The 13,304-nt window shown below is 33.3% G+C and overlaps 1 long non-coding RNA gene across 1 annotated transcript in view; it reads left to right on the top strand.

Moving 5' to 3' along the window:
• The window catches only part of LOC110475296 (uncharacterized), a 36,550-nt gene extending 26,362 nt beyond the window's left edge, over nucleotides 1-10,188 (top strand). The window contains exons 2-3 of the long non-coding RNA XR_014955674.1: nucleotides 9,290-9,361; nucleotides 10,107-10,188. This is a non-coding gene — a long non-coding RNA (uncharacterized LOC110475296). The remainder of the gene's footprint in view (nucleotides 1-9,289; nucleotides 9,362-10,106) is intronic.
• The last annotated feature ends 3,116 nt before the right edge of the window (nucleotides 10,189-13,304 follow it).

The raw sequence follows: 13,304 nt of genomic DNA, 5'->3' as shown, positions 1-13,304 counted from the left end.
ATTTTGTCTTCCGAAAATAAAGCTGACTAAATACCTCCAGAGTATTACTGAGATTTAGTGATCTTCAAAAGTTTTTCCCCTGTATCTTTAATTCAGACACATACACATCAATGTAAATTTGTGGTTTAATTCCGTCGTGAATTTGGCCTGAAATATAGATTAGCAAAATTGGAAACAGCTGTGTAAGAAACTACTTTCCTCTTCCATTTATAGTATTGTATCCCAATATAAACTCCATCATTTTAATATAAAGTGATACCCCCCACTCTGCTCATCCAGATGTTTATGGATTTTTCACATAATCTTCAGTGAAATTGCCAAAATCAACAAAAAGTCTTAACATGTAAATTCAACATATTGTTTCATGTTCATTATGGCCTTTTCTGCCACAGTGCCAATCCTCATTAGATTTCAGATTTGCTTTGGTTAACACTGATACAGAAAAGAACTCTGACTCATCGTCCCATTGTGGGCTGGGTTCTTATTTAATTCATTTTTGTCTGATTCATGAACTGTTGAAATTCTAAAAATGGTTCATGAATCGCTTGGGAGATGAGAAAATTAATAATAATGATCCAATTTACTGTACATTGAACTGAACTGATTATCATGCAACATACCGACAGACTTTTTTATGGCAAATGAGTCCTATATACAGAGGTTTTGTTTCCCTTCATACTGGACATGTCATTATATTGTAAAATAATCATTAAGCTCTTAGGCCAAGATCCAGCAAAGTGCTTAAGCTCTTGCTTAATTATAAGTTTATGCAAACTCCAAAGCAAAGCTACAGAAGAGTTAAATTATATTCTTTATTATAATTGTGACAAACTTAAAAGATACATATGTGCTTAAGCATTTTGGTGCATCTTTTGTAATGAGTGGTACCATACAAATTCATAATGTAATGATTTTTAGTAGTCTATTTTCACAATTTATATATGGAAATATATTTTTAAATGTCTGTAGCATACCCCCTGGTACATCAGGGTGGTACATTCACCTCCAGCTGATCACAACAAAATAATTGCTAATTATTGTATGGGAAATAGTTTTAGAAATTTTGACTTATGTAAAATCCTGAATTAAATGCTGAGGGACCCTGAAGGTTTTATGGCACTAAACCAAAGTTCAAAAGAATCAACTAGGCTGATCAGGAAACTAATATGGAATTTCTAAGAATCAGGTTATGTAATGAACATTATATGTCTACCAGACATATATCAATGATATGTCTACAAGAAATTAATAATAAATTTCTAAGAACAAGGATATATCATAAACACTGTTCTTTTCCATCACTTAGTCACTTTATAAGTCAGGTTTGCCTGGATGTTTTCCTAAGAGGTCATTATGCAGAGACTAGATAAATATTAACAAGGCTCACAAAACTGTAACATGAGAAAACCACCAAGAGCAGTGACGAAAACATTTTACTGTAACTCCAAGTGCATGAAATATAGGACCTCACCACTGCAGTTTGGCTATTTTTGCACCAGGTAGTACATCTGATGTGGAACCTACTCCTAACACAGAAAGCTGAGTATTATTGAGGTATTGCTAAATTGGACCATCAGTGGGATTTATCTTGGGCATGAGGGATTGTCAAGCATTCAGGAAGCTCAGGACAGATATTTCCTTCATTGTGCAGACGGAAACACAGGGAGTTTTGCTCCTGTAATTCTAAAGTATTTAGTCATATGTAATTCATAAAACGAGTTTCCTCAAAGGCAATGTTGCCTAACACAGTAGAATGCAGCGGGTTCCACCTGACAGAGGCTCTCAGGGAGGCAGCTTGGCTTATCCTGTGGCACAGAACACACCTTAAGGGTCTGATTGACCTTTACAGGGAAAGCTGGGTTGTGACATATGATCCAGAATCTTACCTTTTCCATTTTCAGAGGAACTGCATTGCTAAGTCTAAATGTCCAATTTGAAGACTTAGATCTCACTTCAAATTTGAGAGAAGTGAGATAAAAGTTGTCAGAGATTAGCATAAAAATTTCAGAAAACAATAATTGAAACCAGAATTCCTACGCTGCTTCTGAAGATTGATATCCCATGACAATGAGCTTTGATAAATCACTATAGCTGAGGATCTATTCTTATGCTCTTTACAGAGTGTGTGTAATAAATCAATATACTGACAGATTTAAGAAAACCTCTCATTCTGCCTTCATTGCAGAGATATCTTTGCGATACAGTTAAATCTTTTTTCAGTACTTGAAGCCTTCCACTGAGTGATGTGTACAGAACATTGCTTCCTTCCTCAGTAACACAAATATTCAGAGAAAGTGTATTGTTCTCTGTTCAGTTTTATCTAAAATTTTTCTTTTTGTGACAGCCAAACCAATCACTTCAAGTGCTTTCAGAGTTGTGTGTTAACACCTCATGGACTTAGCAAACCACACAGTGAAGACATGGTCTCTTACACCAAAGAATAAATAAGAATTGCAGGAAATTAATTTGCTCAGTTCTTTTTCCACAGATTCGTGCAAAATAAGGAAACTTTTTCTTTCATTCACTTAGGACTACTCACATTTTCTTTTTTTCTTTTTTTTTTTCTTTTTTTTTTCGCATGTGTTTGCATCACAACTGCTTGGGTATAGCATAGCATTATTGGGAGAACCTAATAAAAAAAAAATTATAAATATAAAGCAGAAAAATCCTCATGGGCTTCCCTTTCTTCCCAACAATGAGGTAGGCATTAGTAAATTTAAACTGCATTCCTTCAGCACTCCTCAATAGACCATTATTTAAAAAATAAAACGAAGCACAGGAAAAGCTAGAATTAAACTCTGTATATTTTTTCATAGTCTCTTTCAAAAAGAGGCAGAAGAGAGTGCATTTGATTATTTGAATTAAAGTATTTTGAAAGCAGACTGACTCATAGAACTGCTAGTCAGTTGTGCATATTTCTTGACACAAACTGACCATTTTCTGAAGGATGTGAAAAACTTCTTGCAGAAGAAAGAAAAAATAAGTATTCTTTGCAATGCTTTAATAGAGAGAGAACTAGGTAATTTCAAAAGACAAAATATACCCGATAACAAAATGCTGTTCTGCTAGACAAATTATTAAATTCCTTATCTCTTTCTTTGTGAACACAGTTACAATGCAAAAACAGTCTCACCAAACTGATCCAATATTTTGATAATAAAAAGTATTCAATTATTTGCTTATATCTTATAACAACTGAACTGAAACTTATCCATTTTGGAAGTGGAGAGAGATCTGCAAGTATATGAGATGTACATGAATGTCTGACTATCTCTTTCCAATGCCTTTGTGCATGCAACTCAACCATCTGTGTACATGCACAATTACCCATTATATTCATTATATCACACGAGTAAGTATATTTTCACTTACTTGGGTCTTTCTCACACCTAAATGTTCTTCTTCAAGTATTGCCAACCTTTCTTGATAATTAAAGGCAAAGAAAAATTCTAAGTAGAATTCTTATGGCAATTATTTAAAGAAAGTTCAGATAAGAAAGTTGATAGATCATTTTTTCAACAAAAATAGCTCTATTCTATAGAAAAATAGCTATAATTTTTCAGGCACTAAAACATTTTTCCATTAAGAATTCTTCCACAGCCACTCAATTTCTCAGGGGATTTTTTTGCAAATTCTTTTTAGAATGTTTTAATGATTTCATTTGAATACTTCCATACTTGACTCCAGCCATCAGATCAAATTGGATCTGCAATTTTTCAGGCCAGAAGTTCACTATTATGTACATCACCAATTATTTTTTTCATAGTGATGACAGCTATACTGATCATTGGATGTAGTGAACAGCAGTTATTATAGTTCCATATGACATTATCTTCCCTCTGTAAATCTAAGCAGGTTTGGAATAGGTAGGCAGAGCAGGGGACTAGACAGATGTCTGCAGCTAACTTACCCATAGTAGTTCAAAGACTGGTATCAATTCTTCTAGCTGGCACTCTATTCTCCACACCAAGAACCACATCTATAGAAAATTATTCAGAACCACACCAAAAAATTGTAGACCTTGAAAGTTTCATTATAATTTCTTGTCTTTATCTCTTTGTTGACCACAAGACTTTCCAGCTCCCAATATACTGTCAAAAAGCAGAGTTGTTCTTTGTCAATGACTGCTTAACAATGAGAAATACAGACCATATAAAACAAAAACAAGTATATGGGCTTTTGTAATTTGTGTTATTTTAATTTAAGCCTCTTGATTTATTTAAGCACAGAAAAGAAGACTTATCAGAGAAATGCTACGTTATTTTTTCCCATCAGCATTTATCAAGAATTTAGAAAAATTCTACACAAAGTCTTCAGAGGCATATTTACTTATAAATGGAGAGAACAAATTAATTTAAAATAAGACAAATTAATTAAGGTATGAGTTAGGCACTCTCTAAAGAGGACTCCAAATCAAAGCTTTAGACCTAGGTGCATTTGTTTTCCTTTTTTCTTTTTTGTTTTTCCTTTTAATCTGTTGTACAACTTCCACAGTTTAAAAAATATTCTTAATGACTCCAGTGTCCTTAGGCAATATTACATTTGGACTCTTTTTTTTTTCTTTATAGAAATATAATATTTAGAGCAAGCACACTTGATAAGTTAGAACTTTCTAGGATGCACACATAAGAATACACTACACAGAAGGTACTGTATTCTGTGCTGTATATTTCCACAATAGTATCTAATATTCCATGAAATAAAATGATTGCACTGAGTTTCCAAAGCTTAAACATGCCAAAGAGCACAGGGATTTTAAATAATGTTATAAAATAGCAAATATACTAAACTTATTTACCAGGTTTTGACTGTGATAACTAGCATAAGCAATGCAACAGAATAATCCCATTTTTATAGGAGTCTCATTCTACTTTTCAATGCAGTATGTCAGTACAACATAAAAAGCTATTTGAATAACGAAATGAAAGCCTACAACTTGCATTAAATCCATCTTAGATGACACTCTGAAAGACTAGGGTATTCATTAAATGCAATGTACTTCAACCACATTATAGAAAAACCCTTGGAGGACCAGAGAGAACTGCACACAATGATAATTACAGTGGGTTTTTTGTAGCTGAAACTAAGGTGTAATGAGTGTCCTTACTCTAATCCTAACAACAGAACATATATTCTTATGACAAAAATAAACATAAATCTGGGGTTTTTTAGAAGTGTGATCACTGAAAGGGAAAAAATGGAGATTTTGTAATGGAAGAAGTTATAAAATAGACATCAGCAGAATAATGCTGCAAGTAGGGTTTCTTTTCACTATTTATACATACTCAAAAATGCCCCAAATTTTTAAAAACTTTTGAAATGGATAAAGGAGAATAGCTTATCAATGTACAAGTAACTGAAGGGTAGGTGTCAAGAAGACCAGGCCAGACTCATGTCAGTGACAGACAAAAGGCAACAGCACAAACTGAGACATAGGAATCTGGATATGAGGAAAAATTCTTCATTTTGCAGCTGACAGAACACTGGAGCAGACTGTCCAGTGAGGTTCTGTCATTTTCTCTGGAGATATTCAAAACCTGCCTAGACATGGCCCTGTGCAACCTGCTGAACCTGACTTTTTCGGACTAGATCATCTTCAGAGGTCCCTCCCAATGCCAATCATTTTCTGATTATGTGTTTCTCTAGAAAAAGTTCCTTTTGAATTGAAAAGATGACTCTGGTACCTGATGGCAAGCTTACAATGGCAAAGGGAAGCTCCACAGTGATATTAAGCTTTCATACTTCTACCATACTTGAAATGTTTAAAATACAATACTGCATATGAAATATCATATCTTCCAAGAATATATCCTCAATTAATCACTCCAAAAATATATATACTGAAACAAGAGGTAGACACAGTGCTGTACTTTAGGTTTTTTTCCTTGAAATGCAGATTATTAATCTATGCTTTACTTTAAATTGGACCTAAAGTAGTTCTATTTTAAGGATTTTAGATTAACTTCAAAAGATTATGGATAATTACAATTTTATCCAATGCAAGGATAATTTATTCTTAAAATGAAATATTTAAATATGCATAAAGCTGAAAAAATTTCAGCTGAAATCTCAGGTCAAATTTGCAGAGGCTTATGGCCACACAGGAATTATTACTGAATATAATGAAGCCTGGAATCATAACTAAAATGTAGATTGGTTACTGATGATTTGCCTAGTTATTTTTAAAATGTTACAAGGTTGAAATTATTAATTAGAATATAATTAGTAACTGTATTACTACCAACCTTTGCTTTATAACTTGGAATCAATAATGAATATTAACTATTGAACAGTCATTATTTAATTAATCATCCTTCTATAATATTTGCAATTCCCTTTTGACAAAATACATGAAGATAAAGCATTTCTTTTGGAGACACTACAATGACACTAGTCAAAAGATTTTTGATGGATGTTTTGTTTGTTTTGTTTAGATATTTAAACAATGGATCTGATTATGACAATCTGACAACTTTGAGAATAAAACTACCCTTTAGCTCAAGTTCTGATAAACTATCTCAAGCCAAAGGACTGTTTTTTAACTTCTCCTAAAATATTTCTGAACCCATACTTTAGAGGCATCTTTACCTACTGAGCTACCATATACTGAATATGTATATGTTAAATGAATATGCATATGTTATTATCATATAGTTCAGTATAACCATGCTGAACGCACATAAAAGTTAAACTTTTTTAAAGCGAACTTTCTCACATTGCACCTTAATGTTTCATCTGCTTAAGCATGGGTTCATATTGGATTCACTAAATATTGCTGTAGTCTTACTAAAACGATAAACAAAGAGACAGCAAGTCAGAGGACATGTCCTTTTATCTCTTTATAAATATAATCTACTGTCTTCTGACCTAACTAGAAGAAAACCTAGAAGTTCCTCTAAGAAAAAGCAAGTTTCAAGTAGTAACTGGTTGAACTGTATTATATATCAGGAAAGAGTTGCTATTTACTGAGCCTGCCCATGTAATTTAGGGAGAATGACAGGTAAATGCCCCACATTACTTATATCTCAAGTCAGTCTTTCCTTAACAGACAATTTTAAGAGTGAGACACTCTATTTTCAGAGGAAATATGACCTTTTAAAATTACTTGTTTTCCTTTTAAAAAATACGTGTTGTCTGATTATTGTTTATGATATTAAGAAATTATGATAACCCTTAGTAAATCCTCCTTTTTGTTCAGATAGAGATGTTATTTTTAAATTCTTCTTCAAAACACATCTGCCTAGGGAAAGTTAGACCCAAAATCTTAAACTCAGCAGCAGTGTTAATACATTCCACAGATTTTATTGGGTAGATCTTACTTTATTTTATATGCTCATGATCCTAGTTGCTGCTGAACATGGATATCTTCTACGTGACAAGAAAAATATGTACAAAAATTCTGTAAACTACAATGTCAGCTCCATAAAAATAATTTTAAATCCAAATCTGCAGTTCTAGAGGTAAAGTTTGAAACACATGGAGAATAAAAGCATTCTTAACTCTCAAAATGACAACTTTTACCTAAATCATATCAAATCTGTGACAAGACACAAACTGCTGAGCTTTTTGACAGCTCACTACTTTAAAGAAGCATATAAGTAGCAATAAAAAGGCTTTTAAAAATAATTTAAGGCTAACTGTAGCATTGTTTTGTTATTCAAACATTTAAAATCCTGCATAAATCAAAGATATGATACATAGTTAATTTATAAGTTCCCACTGAACTCCTGAAAATATTTTGTTTCATTGCCTCAGTGTTTGCAGTCATAAACGCATCTTGATACTGACACAATAGCACATCTTGAATATTTCCTTATAGCTGTGCGGCCCCCAGCATACTAAAGACATGCACCTGATGGAGAAAGTCAAGAGAAGGGCCCTGAAATGATCACAGGGAAGACACAGAGAGGGACCCAGATGCACCTTATGGCAGCTATCCAGTACTTAAAGCTGGAGAGGGACTTTTTATTGGGGCTCGTTGTGATAGGACATGGGGGAATGGCTTTAAGGTGAGAAAGGAAGATTTCCTAGGGAAGCTGTGGCTGCCCCATCCCTGGGAGTGTTCAAGGTCAGGTTGGACAGGGCTCTGAGCAATCTGCTCTAGCAGAAGATGGCCCTGCCCAGGGCAGGGGATTGGAACTGGAAGACATTTAAGTTCCAACACAAACCAGTCTATGATTCTATCACATAAAGCAATATGAAATCAGAAACATCCTTGATATACAATACCAGATACATACCAAATAACCTATTAATGTAGTTAACACACAACCCATATTCCTACTGATTGTCAAGCTGTTTTTATTCAGCCATTATTTACTAAACTTGACAAAGAAAGAGAACACAATGTTTATTTCTAATAGCAAGCTGGAGAGAATTGGAACAATTCTGAAGGTCAAATTTAGAATTCAAAGGGATCATAATGAACTGCAAAGAAAAATAAAAAAAATGTAATAACTTCTATATCATCATTATCCCTACTTGAGGAAGAAAAACAACTAAGATATAAATGGAAAAAATACAAGAATGGAAAACTATTGATTAATATTGTGACAAAGCACCATGAAAATAACAGGAAGTATTTTTCACTGAAAATAAAAGTGCAAAATAAAGTGAAAAGTTATTATAAAGGTATCTAAGCAAATCTTTCATGTCAGTTTATGTTTTTTCTACAAGAAACATTCACAACATGATGTCATAGGAAACCAGTGTCACTCATCACATTGATAAATGACCCCTTAGCTAAGTTTTATTTTCATGTCAATGGGATCAATAATCAGGCCACAGATAATGGCCTTATATGGGTAATTTCTTAAGACCTTGTAGGTAAAGTGATGCAATTTGAAAATTTCCAACTATTATTTTAATGCAATACCAGGAAAATAAGTCAACATGTAGATTTGAATTGAATAAATTTAGTTGAATTTTGAACAAAACTTTTAAGATACAGAAGATAGAAAACAACATTCAGTATCCACTGCAATTTCTGGTACCAACCACTGCACTTTTTTATCAGTTTATCACATTTTTTTTAGCTGAAAGATAAATCTACATTTTCCCATCCAGTCTGCCGAATAAAGTTTGTATAATTAGACACTAAAGGTGAAAAATAATAAATCTAAATTACTCATGCCAGCTTTACTTTATGTATGTCAAAGTCATTTGATGACAAACATGAAGATAAAATAATATATGAAACTTGTTATGCCACTTGAAGCATATCTGTGTGATATTTATCTCCATGATTCTTGCACTTGGATCTATCCTTTTCCTCCTGCTTTGTTCGCAGACAGTGTCAAGAAACTGGCAGGACCCTACAGCTTTATGAAGTGGAGAGACAGGATGCTGTGACACAAGACCAGTGAGTAATATTGATGAGAATGTTTTCAGTACCAAGGCACCTCAGAAAGACCAAGCTTACATCACCAGATTTAATCTAAATAACCAGTATATCCTGATTCCATACATTTGGAAAATACAATCCCTTACACTTTACTGTGTTTCAAATATTAAAGATTAAAAAATGGTGTTACATTCGATATGGAGGGGGAGATACAGTACAGTTAATGAGCTGATTTGAAGAGACTCGGAGCAATCATCATCTGAAAGCATTTATATGAAGCATATGGTCATGATTTTGGTCCATTTTGGTCCATGATTTTACTTGGAAAGATAAAAACTCAAAGAGATAAAATAAGGTTATCCATTATTTTCTTTTTAAAAATCCACGTAGTACGTGCTATCTCACAAGATAAATTTTAATGTAATGTGCAATTCTGCCCCAAAATTGGAAGGGGCAGGAAGATGAATGAATACAAAAACTCAAATTATCATTGCCTAATATAAAGCTTAGGAATGCAGACTATCTATCCCTGCTTGTTAAATGCTGTAATTGTTGTTTACTCGTTTTGTTGCTTAGCTTGTTTGTTTTTATTGATTTTGTTGTTGAGTATTTTGCTGCATTTTATGCCTATTGTGGTTTGAGTTTATTGTGCATTTTAATGCAAATGTGTTTATAAGAAGTATATTTGTATTACCGTGTGGGTTTTTCTGTCTTGCCTTTTTTTCTCAACAACTTTCATCTGAAATCTACCATGCTGCCAAAGGACCTCGTAGCACACTTGGCTAAGTGACAAGACTGTACTTGCTGATGAACATACTTCACTGCATCTAAATAATCTACAGGTACAGAAGGATTATGAAAATGTAAGTCAGAACAGGTTCTAGGAACATTAACATTAATGTGCATGGATAGTAAGCATTTCACATAGATTCAGGAAAGTGCTGACAATAATCAGAGAGAATCAACAGAATCTGACCCTCTGTAATCTTAAATCCTGTTCCTGAAAAGTTCTTAGTGATGACAAATCTCTGCATTCATGCTGAATCTGGCAGACTTAGGTCTTTGAAAGACAAAGAATCTGGCAATTTAGCCTAACCTATTTTTGTCTGTCATGTAAAATTATGCCAAACTCTTCTCTGCTGGTTTACTTCAAGCATCTACCCTCTTAGTAAGTGTCCTATATGGATTTTTAGAAGAACACAAAGAGTTAATTTCCCTTTTCTCTGTGCAGTTTCCAAAATATTAACTTGAACATGTCTATGAAGGCACTGCCTTGAAGATAGATAACATATTTCAAAGTCCTTTGGAAACATGCTATAATGGACATTTTAAAAATAATTGGGAGTCATATTGCCAACATAAAACAAGACAAATATAGATTTTTTTTGGCAGATCTACATGCATATATCTTCTGAGAGCTATTTGAAAAGTGGAAGTATTACCTTAAAGCCATTTGTCAATCTAAACACAGCCAACAAGCCTGTATCCACAAAGAATTAAGCATCAACCAAGACTTCAATTTTTTTGCCAAAAACTCACTGCTTGTCTTGTGGTCTCAAGGTATTATAACAGAAATATTAATAAAATTAAAGCAGTTCTGAATTCCATATTGATCTTGGATATGGAGAAAATGGAACAACAGAAATAGTTTTCAAGAATTTTACATTACTAAATTAAAAAAAACCTCAGTATTTCCCACATTCTCACAGAAAAATTAATTGGTTTTAATTCTTGATTCTCTCAATGCTTTCCTTGATAAGTCATGTAAAAATGTCAATAACTGTAAAAATGTCACCCACTTTAGTTTCACCTAAGAAAATATTTTGGCCTATGAAATGAGAAGACTATACCATTTAATAGTGCATATTAGACAGGACTGGGAAGTTTCCTCTGCCAAGCATATGTTTGAGAAAGTATAATACTATTTTCTAACCAATATAGTGGATAAATGCAAATCTTTTTAAGTTTTAGAATGCAATTTAATTTAGAGTTTCCCTCAAAGAACTTTTTTTCAATGATCTGTTAAGGGTTGGTGTTTGCAGAACCGTAGTAGCTTGGCACTAATAATTTAGCTGCGGTCATCATTGGCTCTTTTCTTTCCCTCTCCCTTTCCCCAGGGAGATAGGTGCAAACCCTGAAATCACCTTTTCTATGAAATGCATCCTTTACATTGAGACAGGAGTTCTATCACAGGTTCTTACCTACATTTTTGTGTTGTACCACTGGGTTGATGAAACATGCTTCTGCTAGAACCTGGATGAAGTTCATTAACTCATTTATTAAAAGCCATGCACAAGGAGAAGAATGGGTACTGTGTACTAAATTCACTGTTGGCATCCTTAGTTACAATATGGTAAAACCAAAATTAATTTTTAATATAATGACAACAAATCCAGTCCCTGTGGTTTCCTGTTTTGTTTTGTAGACTGTGTGATCATTCTTAAAAAGGTGTAGTCTCATTTAAATTTATGTGCTAAATACCTGCTATCAACTACACAGTATTTTAAAGTTTTATATTTTTCATAAGTAGATTTCAATACTAAAATCTTTTGCAAATTACCTCTACTTGATTAAATTTTCTCCTGCAGCCTGTCTGTCTCTCCCTGATGTGTCTGACTCAGTAACTGGGGAAGAAGTGTCTTCTATCAATCAATGACAGAAAGTGCTGAATCTGAAAATGCTGACTGAGCACCATGGAGGGCAGTCAGGTTTCTGATAGCAGTCAAGGGAAGTCAAAAAATTTCAATATGAGTGTTAAATGCCTTTTCAAAAGATATTCAAAGATTAATCAGGAAGAAAAAAATCATACTCCATCAAAAGTTCTCAAATAAACTCTTTGATCTGAGATTGGCATTTACAGAACAAAATAAAAGAATTCTATTACCCCAGCTGAACTTTCTCCAAAGACAATGACTAAAATAACAAGGATATGTTTCATGATTTTCTTCTCAATATTGTACATCAAATAGGATTTTAAACGAGAGAGTAAGTAAATATATTACAACCATTTAAGAGTTCATTCATGGATGAATGTTTATAGCAGCACACAACTTCAGTAATGACTATCTGATATTATAACTAATTTCCTTGAATAACAGCAATGGTATCCATTGCTATGAGACAATGAATAGTATTCACTTTCATTGTCTATTAATTAGTTTATATGTAAAATATATGCAGAGTTTAATTTGCAATAAATATATGCATATGTATAGTAACAGGTTTAATTAGCTGTACATCCTGTCATGAAAGTATAAAATTATCATTCTAAGAAACAGTTGCAATTGTTTACAATTCTGTTTAGGAGGGGCAAATCCTTTCTATTCAACCTCATTATTTTCCAGGTCATTAATGAAGTTTTCATTCTCCATATACAGGAATTAACTATGCAAAATAGCAACTGATGCTAGGAATTGCGCATCTGAATATTGAACTAAGTTTTTATTTTTTAATATTGTTTTCTTTATTTTGAGATCCTTGTTTTCAGGCCATTTTTTGAAAATACTGGCTTTATAAAATATAGGGAGCTCCCCCATCAAAGAAGGATTTGGCAAGACCAAAATTGCACAGGTAGTGCCAACAGAAAAGAGACATGTAGAAGAATAGGAACTGATTTTCTGTAAAGCCAATTGATTTGATAATTGTAGACCATATTGGCAGACAAATTCAAGATGTCATTTAGCAGTGCTTTTTCAAGGTTAATGAATATGCTTGTCTCTGGCTAGTAAGAACAGCATCACTATGGATCACAATTATCTTCTTACAATCATCTGTTGTTTACATTGCACAGAGCAATATGTCATTTCATAGATACTAAACTACCTATTTTATGCTCTGCCCTGCACAAGGGAACTTTTACACACACAAGGCAAATGGGCTTCACTGAGTTCCTAACTTGAAAATTCAAAGTTTTTAAACAAAAATTCTGTTTAGGAAGAGAAAGGACCATGGGCCAAAAGCT

Source organism: Lonchura striata, chromosome 5, assembly GCF_050655825.1.
Source record: "Lonchura striata isolate lonStrDom1 chromosome 5, ASM5065582v1, whole genome shotgun sequence".
Classification (NCBI taxonomy): Eukaryota; Metazoa; Chordata; class Aves; order Passeriformes; family Estrildidae; genus Lonchura; species Lonchura striata.
The sequence above is the reverse complement of the archived record's forward strand: the minus strand, read 5'-3'. Positions and strand labels throughout refer to the sequence as shown.